Raw genomic sequence first — 21,689 nt, 5'->3', positions numbered from 1 at the left:
CCCTCATCTTCCTTTCACACAATTTAAACCTAATCCACATATTATTACTTTGCCACAGTAATTACAAACAGACAGGTGAATTCTTTATCGTATACTTACATCACAGTGACAGAATGAGTGCCTTAAAATAATAGAGCTGCTCAGAAATGTCAGAGTATTAGAAAACATTTAGCAACAAATGGTTATTAAACTGTCAACATCACAAGAAAACCTCAGAGGTGACTGTATTTCACTTTGCTTTCTAATGAGTAGCACCACAACTGTCATTTTAATTAAAAAGCAATCTTACCCAGTGTAAATAACAGAAAATGTTTACTGTGCCATTTGATCCTGTGACAAGTTAATAATTTCAAATTCATTTACCTACGAAAAGAATGGGAACATTACTTCTCAGGTAATTAAGAGGTTAAAGACCCTGCGCACATCAAACAACATGAACACGTTTCAAGGTCAGGAAAGAGTAAGACCATTAATAACCAATGTATGCATTTAGATTACGTTCACTTTCATATTGCTTCATAACTGGGTTTGGAAGTGTAAGCTCATTGGGAAGTAGGACATTACTGCTGAGGTACTGGAAAAATGAGAAAGAATAAATTAAAAAATGAGAAAAAGTTGTTTTAAAATTTTTATTTCAGAACATTTTTTTTTCCAAGCCAAAATGTGTTATATAACAACCTCTGGTAGGATCCTCTGCTGGAAAAAATGCTGCAAAGAAATAATATCCCAACATGGGAGGAACAGGAGAATTAGCACTGCTATTCCAAAATTCTTTGGAAGTTACTGTTAGTAAAGGCTCTCTAGCAGGAGGTGAAGATCTATCCAATATGAAGAAGACCTTAATTTAGTGCTTCTTTTAAGCCAACCAAAATCAATAAAACCAAACTGAAACAAAAAATATATCTGGGTTAACAGTGATTTTCCTTCGTAAGTCATATGGATTTAATGGAACTCCCAGTACAAAAATATAGATAGACAGACAGAAAACAGATGGATGATTTTGGAAGCTTCAGACTAAAAATATCTCCATCTTGTTAAGATTATGTTTTATTTCAAAATTTTAGTTTTTAGTACATAGCTTCAATTATTTCAATATTGGTTTATAGCTTGATAGCAACAGCACATAAAATAGAAGTTTCAATGGTTTAAAGGTTTGAGGAGCAAATTAAGCTCTTGCTAAACTAATTAGAAAACCCACTTTCAATATTTTACAAAGTGACCGCAGGCCAATAAAAAAGATACTAAAACCAGATGCTACTGTACTAACCTTGCTTACCCATATCAATACACATGCTGAACTGATACTCACTGGTATTCACTGATTATAAAATAATGCAAAAATTATTAGATACACTAATGAAAATATCCATAACATAAAGAGTCAAATAGAAGACAATTATAAAAAATGTAGTGAAATAAATCCCAGCAATTTTAGATCTGCATAGCTATTTGCACACAGGCATTTACACTTAACTGGCACACCTACAGATCACAGTGCAAACATCAAAACCTAGTGTCAGTAACATTTATGGCTATTACAACAGGTTTGACCTACAGAACTGCAAGCAGTGGTAGAGTGGAATCTGTGTTTTAGTAAAGAAAGGTACTTGTGACAGACTAAGCAGAAAGTCACAGGGAACAGCTAGGTAATTTTGGGGTTTGTTTGACATATGTGAGGTGTTTTTCCCATTAGAGTTTGAGTCTTTTTCCATGTTTTAAATTGTAATTTCTGTGGAAATTATCTGAACACTTATTTCAGATTTATTTTTACCAGTTTTCAGTGCCTCTGTAGTTAAGGTTCCTTTGTATTTTATTTGAAGAAATTGTACTGTCACTAGTATGCTACCTCTTCCTGTAACGCTGAAGCAGCAGTCTTTGGGAATACTGTCTTTTTTTTTTTTTTTTACTTCTGCAAAGGTCTCAGCATACCAGGATCCCAACAGACATGGCAAGTACCAGATAAAAGTATATAAAAACCCCTCTATCTTAGAAAACTAAAGTTTGGTCTTTTTCTAATGCTGTCCTCAAAACTTAGTTCATTTTCTTGTTCTTCCTTGTTCTTCCTTTCTCTGTAAATATGTTATTCTTATTGAGTTGACATCTAGCTTAATCTAAAGATTACACTTAGGTTTTAAATTATTTTAAAATTTATTTCTACCGCCAAATAATTGGAAGACCAAATTGTCAATTTTATAGGCCATTTAAAGGAAAAAATAACCAGTAACTAAATTTGAAACATATGAAGTAAACAAACGTCAAGAAAGTCATCTTTGCTTATTGATTTAAGTTTATAAATTATGCCAAAAAGACACCTAAATCTCTCCATTAACATGAGGAAAAAAAAAAAAAAAGATTGTCAAAAATAATAACAGAAAGAAGAATATCAATAAGATTTAAAGTCTCTGTTTGATATGTAGTTTGCATGGGAAGCTGTGGATCATACTAAATGACAATCTTCATTGATATTGTTTCCCTACACAGCTGTAAATTATTAGATAATATTGCTATTAGTTTGATCCAGAGCTTCTCAAAATGTTTTTCTTCCCCTAAGTTGTAGCAACAATTTCAAAGTTCTGAGTTACATGATAGAGTCTTAATCAGTAGATTTTACTTTCTATTGAATCTCATTGCAATATAGGAATTCAGACTTGATTTTCCTCCTTTAAATTACAAGTTATTTCAAAAAAAACCTTTTCTCTTTGAAGATTCCATGCTTTTCATTTGTACTCACCATATCTCAATCTTAAACGTAGTTGATATTAGTATTTCTTAAGTATCTGCCTGATAGTTCTGCTTAGGTTAAAAATCATCATTTATTCCTTCTGTTGCATAGAGAAGCAAAGTTCTGCGAGTGTCCTAAATGGCCATAACCAGCTACCAGAGGGAAACAACAGGAGCTGGTACTCTCCCCACCCTCTGGCACTCTCCAAACTTTTAGCTACTTTCATCTCAGAGAATTTATGAGCCTAGCATGACTTCTTTTTCCTTAGTAAGCCCCACTGGATTTCTGTTCCTTGAACTTGCCTAGGCTTTCCTGGAAAATTTGTTTACAGCATCCTTCGGCAGGAATTATTTCGCACTGTTCTTCCTGACATGCAGAGATGCTTCCATTTGTTTTCAACCCAATTTCACTCCTGGTTCCACAAGCTTCATTTGATATATGTACTGTAAAAGACAAAAGCCAAAGTGACAGTTCCCTGCAAAATATCAAAATTATTATTTCAAAGGAATGATGAATATATATGACTAATGCATAGAGAAGCAGTTTCACCATAGCCTGCTGAGGACCACTGCATTAGAAAGAGATCATAGCACTAATAAAGGGAGACTTAATCACCAGATATTTGTTTGCTCGCTGGATCCTTAGTAAACTAAAAACTCTTAGGGGGTTGTCATTTAGTTATAATTAAACTTTGACAGAATACAGCCAAAGCCCTTTTGGAGTTTTTCCATTTCGATCCTCAACATAGTTGTCTATGGCTGTACAATAATGCTAAATTTCAGGGTTTCTGCTGACCTAACCACCTTTAGTTGAACTCTGAGTCAGCAAGGCAGTTGCCAAACTGAGAGAACAGAGCCATAATACTATAGTACCAAGGCTCGGTTTATAAATGAGGAGTGGAGAGACTACAGCAATGGCAACAGTTGGATTATATCGAGTGCAGGGTATGCCTATCTACATTACCTGTGACTGTGATCTACTGGCCAGACCTTAAGGTTTTATCTTAATGAGGACATTTAGAGTTTTAATATCAGAATGCAGTAGATCTTATTGATAAGCGTTTTGTGTCTAACAGTAAAGTTGTAAATACAGCTGGGGTTCTTAACAGTGTAATGTTTGTCTATGAAAGGGGAATCTGAAAACTGTCTTATCTTCAAATCGACTCCCCTATAGCTCCAATCTGTCACTGCTCTTAAGGAAAAAGCAGAGCAAATAGAATATCTACCCAAAGGCAAAAAGTGAAATATTTTTTGGGGTGCAGATCTTCCTGTGGTAGTATAATTTTTACTGCACAGATATGAAAGCTTGACCATATTGACTTTGTTTCATTCTAGTGATGTAGCCTTGTAATGGTGATAAAAGATATCATTCTTAGCCCTATTCTGCTTTATATTTCCTTGTGATGCTGACATTAACCAGTCATGTGAGATATACTAATTGAGAGGTGAGGGTAACTCTGGTATCAGTATTAGAACCTGAAGAATAAAAGTGGAAATCCATCCATCAAATATTTAATTATTTGTTTAAAATATGCTCTTTATATTGCTATATTTCAGATGCATTTCTCTGATTTCCTTCTGCTGCTGGATGATGTGGAGTGGAGAAATTTGTTCTTGGCGTGTCTGTTCTACGTCTAGGTTCAAGGTGGGTTTTTTAAAATACTTCTGCTGTATATTCATGCCAAGATCTCACACCTTTGCTTTATGTAATAAACCTATATTCAGAAAGAGAAAAGAATCTCTGTATTTTACCCAGAGTCTTACAGAACACTATCCTTAAACAGTCTAGAATAGCAAATCTCATGTTTGGGCATTGCAGAATGATTTTCAACTAGAAGAAAAACTCATTCAATCATGCAAGTTTTGTGCCTCGGTGCTTGTCTGCCTCTGAAAACAAACATCACTAAAAAACCCAAACAAAAATGGTTGAGGTAGGATGCCACAAAAGCGACACACAATGAGAGAAATAGGATTGAGAGGAAGATATTTTTTGTCACCATGTGATCTGGTTCTAAAAGTCATGACAGTCAGCAACACAGAGTTCAGTAAAGACAGCCAGTAAATGAATAAAGGAAATTTAGAGGACCAAGTAAAGAAAAAATTTAAAAGAAAATGAGTGTAGAGAATAGTAAGGTGAAAGAGTTAACTTTCAAAGACTGCATAAACACAAAAACCTCTTTAGGATCTTTAAAAGAGGAAAACACATTTGTGAATGCTGTTTTTCTTTTTCTGCCACAGATAGGGAGGGCTGCAAGTAGTGTATGAAATGATCAAGTATATTTCATTTTTAAGGTTCTGCTGCAAAGTTGTTGCTACAATATTTTAAAGTGCTTCCTTTTTTTCCTTAGAAGACTAGACAGTCTAATTTAGATAATAATAATGTTACCTTTGAAACTGTAACAATCATATATAACCTGGCCTGAGGTATAGAAATATCTGTTGTTCTTTTCTTTGTTTTCCTCTACAACACAAGTTGGGGTTTTTTTTGTTTTTGTTTTTTTTTCATTTTTGTATCATACTAATGAGTAAGATTGCAGTGGTTAGTAGCAGAGTTTTAAACGTAGCATAATATACAACAATATATGCACACTGGATTTTTCTTCAAACTCTTTCTTATTTATCTTATGGAAGAGTTCTGGAGAGGGAAAAGCTGTACCCAGGACTGTACTAGCATAATTATCAGTCACTACTTATTCTGCCTATATGTAAATCAATGTACTATTTAAATGTTCTGTTTCCAATCACATTGGTTTGGATTAAAAAAGAAGATATTCTTTCTTTAATTTCTGATAAATCTTAGTTTTCTCTTCTCTGACAGCAAAGGAATGTTGCAATTTTGCTCTCAATAACTCTCCACTTATCTCTTTTCTTATTTATATTTGTTATCTTTTGAACTTCTACTGCTTTTCTACACTGGTCAAAATGAACTTGAATATACTTTTATTAAACAATTTACTTTATGGCCAGAAACATTTTACAATTTCTAAAGAAGAAGAATGAAGCCCAAGAACTTCACAAGATTTAAGTGTTTTCCCAAATTATCATTTGCAATGTACTGCTTCTTTTTTGTTCTTTTTTTTAAAACAACATGTGTTTTTTCATTAATGCCTTTATAAAGTGCCTTAGAGCATGTATCAGCCTTTAGAATAAGGTATGAAAGATTCACTAGGGTTAATTATTTGCTTATCTCACAACAGTTACAGAGATTTCCTGGATTTTCAGAATATTCTGTCGACTTCAGATGATGCATATGCATATGTTCATATTCCTCGAATAATACAAAATCTTATGAAGACAGACAGAATTTGTCCCTATGAAATAGCATTAAACTTCTTAGAAAGATCATTTTCTTTCCAGTGCTGGGAAAAAACAGTTTATACAATTTAGACATTATAACTCACTCATCACCATAATATCTACCTACCTGTTTAATAATCTGAAGTTTTACCACATGATTAGCCTGTTTAGCAAATATGGAAATTTTAAAATTATTTTTTCAGTCATGTCTTGTATATGATCTATTTGAGAGTACATACCTGACTAGAATCTTCCAGTATGAAAAAGAGGAGAAAGGCCAGAATATGCATGAGAATTGAAAAGCTGACAGGTAACCCTATTTATTGGCATACCTGCATGATGTTTGGTATTTTGGCATACTGCTAGTACACATGTGAAGAGTGTTTCAACAGCTGTTGAGAGTTAGTTATCCTGACCCCAGTGCTGCTCCAGATCAGCTGTTGGCAGTTTCAGTATAAGCAACTATTTCTGTCCTCCAAGCATAATGATAAACTTGGCATTGTTTTTTCTGGCACAAGCCTTCAATAGCTAATAGAGCTATAGTCTAGCAGCATAAATCACAACAAGTTATGGCTGATTAAATATGTAAAGAAAACAAATCTTTACACAAGCCAGCAGATACCAACTTTTAGCCATGGGAAGCTTCTACACCTAGCACCACAGGGATGAGGGGATGAGTATCTCTGTTACTGCAAATAGTTGTACAGAAAATGTGCAAATCTCAGTCTTTGCTGTAGCTGCTGCTGTTTGTGGCACAAATAAAGAATCATTAATAGCTTGTCTGCATTCAGGGAGCTAGTGTGATGGTGTTCCACTGCCCTGCTCTGCCTCCCAGCTCTGAAATATCTGATCATCAGAGGTACAGATCTCCCTAGTCTGACACCTTGCTCATGTTGTCCCTGGCTATAATGCCATCTAAGAAGCATATAAAATTATAAGTAGAGGTCTGGTCTCCCTCTGATTTTGAACTATGCCTATGTGGCCCATTTCCATATATCATTTCATCATAAAGGAAGACAAAATTGTTCAGCACTGAAAATCACAACTACAGAAAATGTAAAAAAAAAAAAATCCTGATTACATTTAACATTACGGTTTACGTGGTGCAAAGCGGAAATAAGCTATACAACAGTATTACTCAGCACAGTTTTTTCTTCGGGGTGCATCCCTAAAGACTGTTACTATCCTTGGCGGCTGACAGCATATTTCTGAAATAAAAGATTTATACCTGTATTGTGTTGTACATGTGAATGCAAATTTGGAATATGAACAGCTTCTTAATTGATCTGAACAAGTTGCTAAGTGTGTAATATTTCCTCTATTCTGGAGAACATCTTGCATTTGTCACTGTATTTTGCCTTTCCTAGTTCTCTAGAAAGCAGCTTGATGGACCACCATGGTTTTGAATCTGTTTCCTGCCTCCTGAATCAGAAAAGTATTCTGCTTTTCTATACAGTGAGAAGGTTTCAGTACAGTATATGTTGCTGGTAAACCACTGAATTACTTTTTGTCCAGACTCTTAGTGCTGTGTAAAGCCCTTCTAAAAACCTTTTAATAGTTTGCTATAAGTTTATTTGGAAGAAATAATGAAAAAAAAAAAAAAAGTACTAAGTGATTTATTTTATCATCAGCTTCGGTAAGCTTCAAGACAAGAGGTCTCTTTCAGCTTAAATACAAGTAATTGTCCTAAATTTGAGTCTGGTTGTTTCATTGACTTGGCTTATGTGATATTTGATAATATAAGTTTGCTGATCTCAGTGACAGAAGAACTGCCTGACTTGTCATTTTATAAATATATGTATTACTGGGGGCAGGGAGGGGGATTGGAACTCATGAAACCTGAATCAGAACTGTAGAATCATTTAGGTTGGAAAAGACCTTTGAGATCATCATATTCTAGCAACAATTTTTATTTCAAAACTAAACCAGAATGTCATAGAAAAACTACTTAATGGATCAAATCTAGATTTACCCTCAGGTATAGAGTACCTTGTTCTATGTTTGGAAAATCAGAAGAATTGTCCCATTGATCAGTAACACAGCAGGGAAATATAAGTATGCTAGCAACCTAAAAAAAGCCAGAGCATTCAGAAAAAATAAAGCTAGAAACTGTTGTAATTGTGCTAAGGATTTAAGTTTAAACTCATACTGAACATCAAAAAATATTGAAGATATACTTAGAAATTAAGAAACTGGGGACAAAATTCTAAAAATAAATTTGAATGAATGAATACTTATTTTTCTGCGTAATAAATTATAATCATGGTTTAATCAAGACATCTGTTTTTTCCAAACTGACACATTGCTGGTCTCTTACCACCTTTGCAGCAATGCTTAAGAAGTATCCAGTTTTCTAAAATACCTATGATATCTATGTCCAGTTCCTCTATTAGTCATCTTTTTCTTCTTCTTTGTGATAAATGGCTTAACAGCCCTATTTCACTATTATACTTGAAAGCTTTGGAACTTTGCCGGTACTCCACCAAGCAAGTTTCCTTTTACTTTGTAGAGAACAGAGAAGAGAGAGTCAATAAAGAGGATTATCCACAAGCTTTTTGAAGTTATAAGTAGGAGGAAAAAAACTCCACAACCCACTCATTTTTTTTTAAAGCATTCTTTTTTCTGATCTGTCATCACTTTAGCAGCTAGGAGAAATGATTTACTGTAATGTTAAAAATCTTCATCTATTAATAAGGAAAAGAACTGAGAGAACACTGATTTCAGGACTGTAAACCTAAAAATAAAACCAGTAAAAGCTATTAGAAACCCAGGAAATTAAATCAATTTAATTTTAATTGTCCTAAAAATTAATTTGTGTGTTTTTAGGCAAGAGGATTAGCAAAGTGTGTGATTGTGAATAGATTTCACTAAGTAAAGAAACTCTGTGTTTAATCCAGAAAATGTATTTCACTCCATGACTTTTTCATCTACTTTATTTTCCTCTGTTTGTCATACTATTGGCCTTCACCTCTGGTCAGAAGTATGTACAAGTAAGTAACCATGTCTTGATTCGATTACAGTGGCTCTCCATGAATTAAGAACTGTGATGTTAACTATATTGCCTGTAATCATTTTCCTGAAACTTACTCAGCTTCCTTCTGCTTTGGGGTTAGATATCAAATTTGTTTTGAAATGCATTTCTGTGATGGTGAGGATGAGATGCTGCATTTCATTGCAGCACCTGACCTCCATCAGTCATGACTACAAACCTAAAGTAGTATGTTTTCATTCCTGACATTTCCTGCTCCCCTTGTAAGTATCACAGGAATGGACTCAAGCTGTGCTGTTCCCAGTTCTCATTACAGGCTTTGTTATGAGATGAGACAACAGAATATTTAGTTCCTTATTTACATCTCAAACTAGTTTTTAAACAACACAGTGATCTGAATATATATCTACAATTACAGTCTGAAGAGCTGCCATACATCATTTCCTTCTGAGAATAAGGCACCTACCCTGCCAGTGCCTAACTCCAAATAAATGTTATTGTAAGTGACTACATATAGATTTGGTAAACTGGTTCCTATGTCAAAGGTAGTTATGTATTTGAATGTTTAAATGAATAGTGTATTGGCTAGAAAGGAAGATACAAGGAATGACCAGCTAAAATTCACACAGGTCATGTGTATATAGCAGGCTTTATTTCTAGAAATTCTGATTTGCAGGCACTTTGGGGCATGAGTGTATTGCAGGTAAAACTGGAAACTTAAATGGAAAGTAAATCTAAATTAAATTCTGAATTTACGTTCTATTTAAAATTTGCATTACAAAAGAAAACACTTTCAAGAGAAAAAAATGCTAATTTGGCTAATTGTTCTGTATGAGATAGAGGGACCTTTTGTCTTTTGATCACTCTGGCATCTGAAGCTATGTCTAGGTTGCACAAGCAGTGGTGAGTACCACAGTCTTTTTCTGCTAAATGTTCGTATTAGGGACCTGAATAAAGTACCTATTTTCTGGGCTCCATATAAATATTTTCTTCTCTTGGAAATCAAGGAGCAGAGAGGAGGGAATTGTGCACAATAGGGCTGTGGCTGTAGTTTAAAAACTGATCCAAAGAAAACATTTTCAGTTTTTTCAGGACTCCTCAATATTCTCCATGTAGAGACCCTTTTCTCACTCACTTCTACTTGGAATTACATTTTTCTCTCAATGTCAGCTGCTTCCAGCCATAACAACTCATCAAACCTCACTGGCTACTGCCAGGTTTCCTGTAATGAACTATGGCTTGTGGATAGGGAGATTAGATAATCTCCTTAAATAAAATATATTTTTTTCTATAAGGAACAACAAAGATTCAAAAATCAACAAACACCAATTTATCTACAGTATAATTTATTTAAAACTTAACTATTTATCCTTATTAACTATTCATGGCAACTACTGAATCCTGTTTTTTCTACAGTATCACTTTCTGTTATTCTTTTGCTATTTGAGTTTTCAGCCTTGGCAAAACAACAGGGTAACTTTATCCAAAGTCTGAAATTAACTTTGCCACAGCTATTAGCTTGGGTGTTGTCCCACTTTACTTTATCTGGATCTGTTGTATGGGTTCACTTGTTAATTTTCTAGCAGCTTGCCGGTAAGCTAAATAAATCATGCAAGAGTAAATGACCAAATACTCCAACATAACTTTACAGTAACCCATTAACTAGTATATATACAGAGTTAATGAATTCTCATTTATGTGCATCATGTTCCTCAATCCACTGCTGTAGGATTCATAGCACATGGTTGGCATCTTCAAAATTTTCATTAGCAAGAAAAATGTCTTACTCAGTTTGGATTATCTGACGCAAAACATCACGAGATTTCAACTGCCCAGCAGTATCTACTCTTTATGGATTGATATTCCCTCTTTTATCTGCAGAAAACTTTAGTTTCAAAACCTGGTTAGCACAATTAAAGCGTGCCAGTTTCTTGTAGCCAGCAGTACATGGTCTACTGGTGCAGTTAGTACCATGTCCCGATGCCTTGGAGTTCTTAGCTCAGATGAATGTGCTTGCAGCAGGGCAGACAGTGACCAGCTTTCAACACTCCCACAAAAAGACTCAGACTCAGTACTTCCAAAATAAAACCAGAGAATTTTTACACTTTTGTCACCATGGTCCATATTTCTGGGTTCTGCAATTAAATGCAAAATGAAGAATATATAGAAAATATTTTATCATCTCAATGCATGTAGCTTCTTTACACATAAACACATCGATAGCATTTTAGAATGTTACATTGTTTTGAGTTTTGTGGTTTTGTTTTTTTTTCAAGTGAGGTGATCTGAGCATTTGCCAAGGTATCATTTCTCTAATCTGGGAGCATCCTTATTTCAAACCAAACTTCTTCAGTTCTTCAAAATGTACTTAGTTCCACCACAGGTCTAGAATCTTGCTTTTGATGGACCAGATTTGCTGTTCATAAACAGTGAAGTATGGCACTTCTACAGCAGTATTTACTGCTGGTGTTCAGAATATAATCTTCAAAGAAGTAGATGAGATAGAAGAATCGTAATAAATATTTTTGACCTTGGCATTTTACAGATATAACTTAACTCTTAAGCTCTGCTATGTACTTCAAGCTAATGTAAGGAAGTCGGTGATAATTCATCAGAACTCTTCATCACAGAGCTGTCAAAGGTCTTTTTGCAGGTGTAACACTGGACTCGCAAAAACTGTGTTAGCTTTCTTGGCATTTAATTAATTTTGTTTTGAACTCATTAGCTATGAACTCATGTAGATTTAATTATCTGCATGCAAAACACTAGTTGTTCATCAAGTAGAGAGAAGATCATTTGTTCAACTGTAATAGGCCTCAAAATATAAACTCTTCATATTGAGAAACTATGGTGTCATCTGTATCTATCACACATTAATATAATAACCCCAAGGCACATGACAGGAATTCTACTGTTGCAACACAGGTAAAAAACATTATTGTCTGAGTCTTCCCTAATATCTTTTAGCAAGCAATTTTCGATACATAGAGTTTAGAAAAATGAAAGAAGGAAAAAATATTTCTTCAGATGGTCATAAAAGAAATCATATTAGATTTGTTACAATTTCCAACAAATTTCTACTCAGGGCCATATTTACATCCAGCATCCCTAATTGGTTGCTATAAAAGTATGTGCAAAATGTTTGGGTGTTCTTTAACCACTAAAGGCTGTTTATCCACATTGATGTTATAAGATGATCCCCTTGGAACTAACTAAAGAACTCTTGTTTCTCAGCATGATGCAGTACCTTTGGATAGGCCTTATGTTCTGCACAGCAGGTGTGAAAACGTAAATCACCTCCTGAAAATACCAACTAGATCCTTTGTATTCCTCCTCAGTTGCAGAGTCCCATTTAATCACCTCAACTAGTTACTCTGCCCTAATCAGCTCTGTTATCTGAGTCCTGACAGTTTGCTTTAGGCTCTCCATCTTCCTTCTTGAAATAGCCCTATTTTTCTCTAAGATTCTTGGTATTATAACTGAAAGAAAAAGTTTCCCATATGATGTCTGCTATGCATTAACTCAAAAGTTTCTGCAATTCATGCTGGCCTTTGGGATTTTCAAATAACAGCAAGCTTATCTCCAATTGTCACAGACAGCTTGTGCAAACATCCCTGGGCATAATCAATGCCATTTATTAAAAACTATTCAAATAATTTCCAATTATATGCCTCAGGAACCTATCTGACTAAATGATTAGAATTCTTCTTTCTCATTTGATTCTCTTCTGTGAACAGTTTGAATTGCCTGATTTTCTCTTGAAAACAGGGCAGTGACCAGTGAAAACATCTGGGAGTACTTTAATAAAATCTAATTCTCTTAGGTTGTTTTACTAATATCCAGTCAATTAGGAAGTGGTAGATCTTTTTGATAATGAAATTCAACAGAATCATTTACAAGATGCTATAGTCTTAAATTTTGTTCTCAAAACTAAGTCCAAAGAATTTAATTAATATCAGCTCCCTAAAATAATTAACTCAACCTTTAAAATAAGTGGCTGAAATTGATCAAACCTCCTCAGCTCTTGTAATTCAATGCTAATTTGATTAAGAATATTTAGCTTTAATTTGCCAGAGAGGGGTCATGTCAGCATTTCCTTGCATTGTGATTGTGCTTCTTTGAAATGGTAGTCAAAGGGGAAGCACTAATTCTACATCGCAAAAATGAACTATTTCCTGTCAATTCCTACTGAATTTATTACCATGTTTTAGCAACAAATAACAGTAGTTAATATTTGACATTTATTAGATATAGAATTCCTTAAACCTTTACAAACTTTAGAGCTTCTTAGACTTTTACAGTCAGAGCTGCACTGGAGGAGGAACTGAATTTCAGTCCATGCAAGAAGAAACAGCAGGAAGCATCACAGCAATGAAACCACATGTTCACCCATGTTCCTTTAGTAGAAACCACTGTTATGAGGCCATGTTCCTCATGATGAAATCTTTGACAGTAAGCTTATTCACTAGAGGAGACTGCAGGAGCACATATATTGAGCAGGTGTCCCAGGGACCTCTATCAACCTTTCAAGGTCTGTTTCATTCCTTCGTGCTTTAAGGAAAGGCCTGGGGAAAGGTACTCTTGTCTAAAAGACAGCCGGAAAGGCCACATTAGTAGCAAAGAGAAGGTGAAGATTTTAGGCATATTCTCCCTTCTTCTTCTCCTCAAGACGGACATTACAGAATGGTATTATACGGTGATAACGTCTCATACTTTGTAAACAGGAGTCACCTTGCAGCAAGCTCACCTTATATTAAGGTTCCATTTGCATGTGGTTTTAAAAAAGATTGGATGTTTGAAGAGGTGGTAAATGCTTATGTGTTGCCAGAGTGCAACAGGTTACAACTTGCTGCAGCAAATAACCACTTAGAAGCTGTTTCAATGAGGTTCTCACTATCACCTTTGGTACATACTATTGATGCCTTTTATTAATTTACCCTTCAAAACCCATACCTAAAGTTAAAGAGTAATCACTGAAACCTCTAAACTGTCTCTTTGGCAACACTGTTTTTGTTAGGACTAAGAGGACTATGGAATAGGAAAGAGCAAGGTATTTATTCTCTCTCCTGCAGGCTTGATCTGTTCTTACTAAATCGAAGTTTAAAAATTGACAGGACAAAACTGGCAAAGATTGGACTTTAAGATTCCAGTAGGAAAGCTGGGACCTGAGGAATTTGTTCTTCAAAACAAAGGTTCTTTTACAAATCAGCAGAAGTAGAATAGTATTGTCATGAAAGATAATGCAAATCAAACTAGAACAAAAAGAAAAAAAAAACAAAATAAATGAAACAAAACCCAAACCAAAACAAATCCACCAAATGCCCCAAAATAATCCATCTTCCCGAAACATGAAAGTTTTGATTCAGGATCTCAGGAATTTTTTTGTACAAAATTTGTATGAAGTGTCCAAAATTCAAATTATCATCTGAGTTTTATCCACATTGTATTTATCAAAAAATGCAATAACAAGGGAAACAAACACTACATTTCCCAAACTATCTAAACTGTCAAGAGAATAGTAAGGTTTAAACAGGACAGTACTTAAAAAGTAAGCTCTTTTGCCTTTCAAATGAGATAAAACTTGCGAGTAACTATTAGGATACTAGAGAAGTCAGGGATAAAGTTAATTACTATCAGCTTTAAAGTGTATTAGAATGAAAACGTGGCTGTGCCAGTCAAAAAACAAAACAAAACAAAACACAAAAAAAGGACATTCAACATGCTTTCATATTTTGAAAGGAAAAAACGTAGGTGAAGAATTACATGGATCTACTGAATTAATCACTTCTGCATGAAAAAATAGTAGCAAATCTCTAAAGCTCTAGGTACTACTCCTGTGTTAAATGAACAGTTTTCAAACACAGGATTCCTGTGGTTTTTTTTTCCCTTCCAGCACATCAGAAAAAAAGCAAAACACGCCCCACCCCCCAAAATCAATGGACAGGAAACATTAAGGTGGTTATAAATCAAAAATTGTCACCATCTGCACGCTATTTGATATAAGTTTTTTTTCAGATCCACTAAGAGTTATGGTGAAGCTGTGACATACAGCTCCATGCATGGTACCTAGCTATGCAGCATGACATGCAAACCTTCATTCTGGCAGGAGGTCCCTTTTTATACGCCTGGCTCGGAAGGAAGGTTAGGATAAAAAGACCATGACAAAGGCAGTGAAATTGTAAGTAGCTTTTATTCAAATTGTGTGTTGAAGAGTGTCCAGATTGTTCCTTTAAGAAATTATTAGGCTAAACATAATTCTGAATGATGAACAAGGATCTGTAAAGGGAAGACTGTTACCAGTAAGCACCTTTGGACAGAAAGAACTGAAAATGATAGGACTTGAATTGAAAGTAAGGTAAAAACAAAGAAAAGAATGACCTAAGTGATTAAGTTATTACTAAGCAATACATTGAAATAAAATCTAAATAGTCACGTGAACAGTATGTAACATAAGTGGTACAGTCATCTTGAGACAAAGTGATGAATTATTAAAGAGGATATCAGTGTCCATAAAAAGGTGTATATAACTGCTGATTTAATTGATGTGCATTGCTGGGGACAAAAATGTGTTCCTATCGGCCTCCAATCTTTCTTCAAATATGAAACTATTTTAGATTCTGCCCCCCTTCCTCCTACCTTGTCATTACCTCCTTTTCTTATTTATTTTATAACTTATAAAGTTAATATTCTTGTGGTACTGCAAAAGACTTTTGGAAAATATTAGAGAGAAATATGCATAATAAGGCTTAAGCTTGATTAATTTTGCCTCTCTTTTCTCAGTACTTGCAAAAATTGATATGACTGACTAAACAAATTGCTCTAGTAGTTTCATAAATATTGCAATCAAATGACCTCAATGGCTACTCAAAAAAATTCCTTTATTCACCTGGATTGTTCAATCTAAAGCCAAAAGAAATACAACAGATCCGCAGGAGTGCTGCTTACAAGTGCATCTGCAACTTCTATTTTCATCTGAATCAGATCCAGACTGGTTGTGTGCATCAGGTTTCTACATCAGCAGCCCAAATAAACATATAAAACTTAGTTTTAACCATGAGCAAAGGTGGAGCTAGGGTGCCGTGCTCGGGACTTGGGAGAGGTGGGGGCTCCTGCGGTGGGCAGGGCAGAGCAGGGCAGGGCAGGGCAGGATCTCCCCAGACAGGCAGCAGTGCAGCCCACATGGCATTCTCCATGCATGTATTCATGTAACATTCATGTCTGAAAGATGGTTTGATGATTCATGTCTCACAAAACAGCTGAGGAAAAATGTAATATTCACAACAGTTGGTCAATACATTTTCAAAATTTGCTTTAAAAGTCTGGTATGTAGAAGTAGTGTGGAATCATTTACAAAATATAAGATGGGAGCATGATGGATGCTTTCAACTCCTTAACCAAACTAGCAGTCTTTCTGTACAGGCCCCAGAGGAGGTAGAGTCCTGAGCCATAGCAGGGCCAAGAGCTCCTCTAGGAAACCCACAAAGGAGCAGAGTGACACAGCAAGTATGGATGCATAATCTTTAAGTGATCTAAGTCACCCATTTGTGACAAATTGGCATAGTCAACACGATCCTAAACCAGGATTTGTGACAAGGAGAAATCCAACCTTTGCTTTCAAGTCAACCAATATTTATTTTACAGCTGTAACCAAAACACCATGCATTTATTTTCATATATCTATCTAATGCATTGCAAAATTTTAAACTTTTTTTCTTCTGAGTGGCCCCAAGGAAGAGCTAAGAAACCATTATTCAGAAGGTAAAAAATGTCCTCACAGACTGGAAAATCCATTTAAATTATATTTTCAAAGATGAACTTTCACAATCTTTTTTTGCATCAAGTTAGAGGACACTTGCATTTTTAATTTTTGTTTGAAGACACAGAATGAATTAGCCAACATGTAAATTTTTCTCTGTTTTATTACAGCTAGCTCAGTAAGTTATTTATAGATGCATATTGTTATGTAAGCGTATTCCTAGGTAGGGTTAAACTATGATTTTTAATCCCAGATGGATTGTCAGAATCTTTCTCTCTTTCATGTTTGAAAATCTTGTGCAGTATACCCCTTGAAAGCATCCTGTTGGATGACGCTTTTTATTTTGGCTTTGTGAAATAGACATGTCTGCCTGCCAAGACATGGAAAAGGAAATAAAAAAAAATAATCCAGTATCTTTATGACCATACGATTAACAATAGTTATTTTTGGTTTGTCATGCTTGAAGACAAACTTCAGGCTGCAAAAGGTAGTGGGAAATCTAGTGGTGTTAATTGCATATGATTCAATGTGGTATTGTAAAATCATGTGTTGTTTTGAAATAGTGAATATGGTATCTGCTTGGACTGTGTCAAAAGTAGTAAAGAGAAATATAATGATTGTATTTTTTTCAGGAAAAAAGAAAACCTGTAAATAGGTAAAAAAGATGTTACCTATTTGCGTTTACCATAAAAGGCCTGTATCATTTCATTTGCATTAATTTTTCTTCTCCACCTCTCTTAAATTCATAGATGTAAAACAGAGGTAAGGCAAATCATCAGAAATACTAGTGATGGATGTGTAAAAAAACCCAGCTAGCTAAGGCAATTTAGAAAGGAAATAGTGTTCTTCCCCTTAGAAAATAATTTTTAAAAAGGTAAACAATCACAAACCTGAATATTTTGAAGATTATTTTTGAAGAAAAAAATATAAAATACTTATTGTGAAAATATTTAACTGTTTTTTAAAAGATTCAAAAATCAATTTAATGGATTCTTGTAGCTGCTACCTGTATAATATTTGCACTACTAACAAGTTTTTGATTTTATTTTTTTTTCCAGTGGTGGGAAAAATCCCAGTAGGATGTGAAGCTAAATTGCATAATTGGATTAAACTTTCTCCAAAATAGATTTAAAATCTGGATCTGATCACAAACCTCTGAAAAAATGATTCAGTCCTGATTGTCAGACTCCTTCATTTATATTATGCCCTGAGGCTTGAACTTTTGAATTAAAACTGGGGATTTTTATTTTTTTTGGCTGTCCTTTACTCCACAAGCACATAAAAAAATTAAATAATTCTGTTCCAAAAATTCACAGTACATTTAATGAATAGCTCATGAATACTTGTAGAAAATGGGATGCTCTGATAAATAAATTACCAAAATTCAACAACAACATTCAGAAATGTGATCTGGTTTCAAGTTTTTATTCAATCATTTAATACATACCCTCCCAAGCTGTAACTCTATAAACCCCTAAATTCTAGGTAGTAGGATGATCTGTCACCTGCTACTGAAGGGGAGATAAAGGGCTGCTTGCACATTTGTGTCACCTCTAGCCAGCAGCTCTGTGAAAGCTATAAACCAAACAGAGGCAATCACCTGCCAGCATCTGCTGCTTTTGTTTCCTAAAAAACAGATATCACCTCAGCAACCGGCAGATAATGGACAACAGTTGGGAGATTGCGAGGTTAAACAATAAACTGCAGCTGTTAAGCCAAAATATTAGGGACAAGAACCAGAAGGTAGGATACACAGTACATGCTTTAATATAGGCCTGTTACCATGAGCAACTATATTACAACAGTTTTTTTCACCACCATTCTGTCAAAAGCTGCCTGGAAATAATGGTAGCATTGCCTCCATTTCTCCTATGAAAGACTATATTTACAAATAAATTGATATATAATTGATATGTCCTAATAATCTTTTTTTTTTTAATCTTTCTGAATAAAGAGAAAAAATTCCTGTCTTTCTGGCAGGAGTTGCCTACAGTATTCTACATGAAATATATCAATAGTAAAAGTTACTTATTTGACATTTGTTGTCTGGCTTCCCATGTTTTCATTATACCTCATCTACATTTATTGTTGTAGTGGCCAATATATCAACATACTTTGTTTATAAGTTTCTGTTGTGCAGCAGGATGAGAGTACAATTTTCAGAACTTAAGATGAAGAAGAACTTAAGATCCCTTCTTCTTAATCATGGAGCTGTCAAAATACAATTGTTTTTCCTTTTGGTTTGGTTTTGCAAACTCTTTATAAACCAGTAAATCATTAAAACTATATGTCTTTTATGAGGTGCTTTTTTGATTTTCTGTTTTAAATATGCTGCCCACCTTTCAATTGTACTATTTTACTTTTTAGAAAAGTTATTCTCCTCTTTTGCCATCTATTAAATGCTTTTTGACCACTGCTTTGTATTTTTTTTTTCTAGGTTTACTCTTTTGGTGATACTCTTTTGGTATGTGAGGTTTCCATGACAGGTTTTAACAGTTGGAATACTTGCTGTCATGTCGCCATCCCACCACACCCTCCAACAATGAATAAACTCTTTTGTTACTTTTTCTTTCTTCAAACCCAGTGTGTTTCATTACCTGGTAAAACATTTATAACTGATATATACATAACACATAACTAAGGACAAACTTGGGTTCTTTTTTAAGCATGCAATAAATAGTCACCACTTCAGAAACAGCAAAAACTCATGAACTTACCTGAGATCTAAATTTTAAGTATGATGTTTTAGTATCAGTTTTTTCCATCTATTTTTGTTAATATTTTTGATGTGCAATAGTCATCTATATTTTTTATGAATAACAAATTGCTTTTTCAAGTTCTTTTTGAAGCAGTCTGTGTTTGATTAAGAGCATGCAATAAATACATCTGGATGACAGCAAGTGCTGTAATTTTAGGGTTTTTACCCTTTGAGCAATTTAACTAATTTTCAGATTGTTCCCATTTAGTTGGAGAGAAATGGAAGTAGACACTGTATAAGCAATTAATTATGTAAAATCCCATTATTAAGAATGTTGGGAATTTTTTTCTAACCTTGGCTAGTAATTTTATATGATCTTTTGAAATTTGGTTGAGGGATTTAGGTTTATTTCATCAAAATTAATTGGTACAGGTTCTGGTGTTAAAATTTGCTGTTTAAAATTGTTAAGTGAAAAAAAGAATACTGTTTTATCCAATTCCACATTGACTCAAACTAGTATATATACTTGACTTTAACAAAAAGATCGGTGCCAAGCGACTGCTTGTGAAAGTCTTTCATGAAATATTATAATGATGCTGCCCATCTTGCATTAATTTGATTGAGACCTTTAATCTTGATTGTTAGAATCCTGCTGGAAAAGTCAGTATCCTACTATTATTCCTGCTTAGCTTCTCACAAAGTGCATACACATCACATCAGTGTTACTTGAAACTACAATTCTGTGATGTTTAGAAATTTAGGTGAGAAATTCAGGGAAAAGTGCATCTGTCATTTTCTTAAGTTCTTGTGTTGTTTTTTTTTTCTGTTGGGTTTTTTAATTTGAATCAAAATTCAATGTTGTTGTTGAATTTTGGTAATTTATTTATCAGAGCATCCCATTTTCTACAAGTATTAATTCAGGAACATGTATAAAAAAAATGGTCTCAGAACTTTGTAGTTGAATGATCAGCTTAATCCTTAAGTAGCAGATTATCAAATAATTTCATTTTCATGGAGACATTTTTCACATAACTCAAATTTTGTGGCCACTTTTTCTACTTTTCACAAACTAAATAAAACTGCAGGAATTAATGATTCCTTTAAAATGCGTGACTCTTGGGTTTTGGGTTTGTTGTTGGTTTTTTGTTGTTGTTGTTGGTAGTGTTTTGTTTTTTTCTTCATATTAGTGTTGTTCCAGAAACAAAAAGAAAAAAAGCAAACAAACAAACAAAAAAACTCCACAACAACCAACCAAACAAAAATCCCAAATGGAAAGTAAGGTTAAAATTAGTTGTTAGGTTTTTGCTTAGGATACATATTATGTGCCAAATGTAGTTAGTCAAACTTCTGAATGGTATATTTTCATTCATAGTAACATGAGCGGTGTTCTGAACTTTAAATGGGATTTCACTAGTTTTAAAAATTAAGTACAACTAATTCAGCTTTATTCTTAAGATTTGAGAAATTGCTTCCTTTATTTCTGCCTAATACCTTGCATACTTTGTTGTATTTGCTAAATAATCTTCAGTAGCTTTAAAAGACTTCACTAATTGCCTTTGTCTATTTTAAATTACTCTGCATGACAAACCACAAGCTTTTCTTAATACCAAATTAATTCTCACAATTGTTTTAAATTTCACATAATGTTGAAGTAGATGTATGACAGAAATGCATCTTACCAGTACTTTAGTCCACATCACATTCCACTCATTAACAGAGCAATCATTTACTTCAAATTGAGTTTAGATCACTGTCAATATTCTTAATGCCAGAGTTTTGCCTTTTGTGGTCATTGTGTCATATGGTAATCTGCAAACTGCCTTGCTAAAATCAGAAATTTATAAGCAACTGAATCTTGAGCTACCTTTGTTAAACTACATACTTCATAATGTTTCAGGCCTTTTTCATGGTCATTCATACCACTTACAAAAGACTCATGAATGCCTCGATCCATTTCTTAAATGGAAATGCTCTCGTGATATATCTCACAGCATTCATATCTTGTGGATACAATTCACTGCCTCTGTTTAAAACAACTCCACCATTCAAAATCAGGTGTTCTTTTATTTCTTCTTACTATTTCGTTTAGGATCTGGGAATGTAATTAATCTGGGCATAGTACTTTGTCAACTTTTCATAGTTCTAATTTCTTGATTATATGCTCTTGTACAATTATGAGGTTTCCATACTGTGTTGACAGGAGCATCTATAACAAATATACTGCTTGA

Source organism: Falco peregrinus, chromosome Z (assembly GCF_023634155.1).
Source record: "Falco peregrinus isolate bFalPer1 chromosome Z, bFalPer1.pri, whole genome shotgun sequence".
Taxonomy (NCBI): domain Eukaryota; kingdom Metazoa; phylum Chordata; class Aves; order Falconiformes; family Falconidae; genus Falco; species Falco peregrinus.
This window is presented reverse-complemented; position numbering follows the sequence as displayed.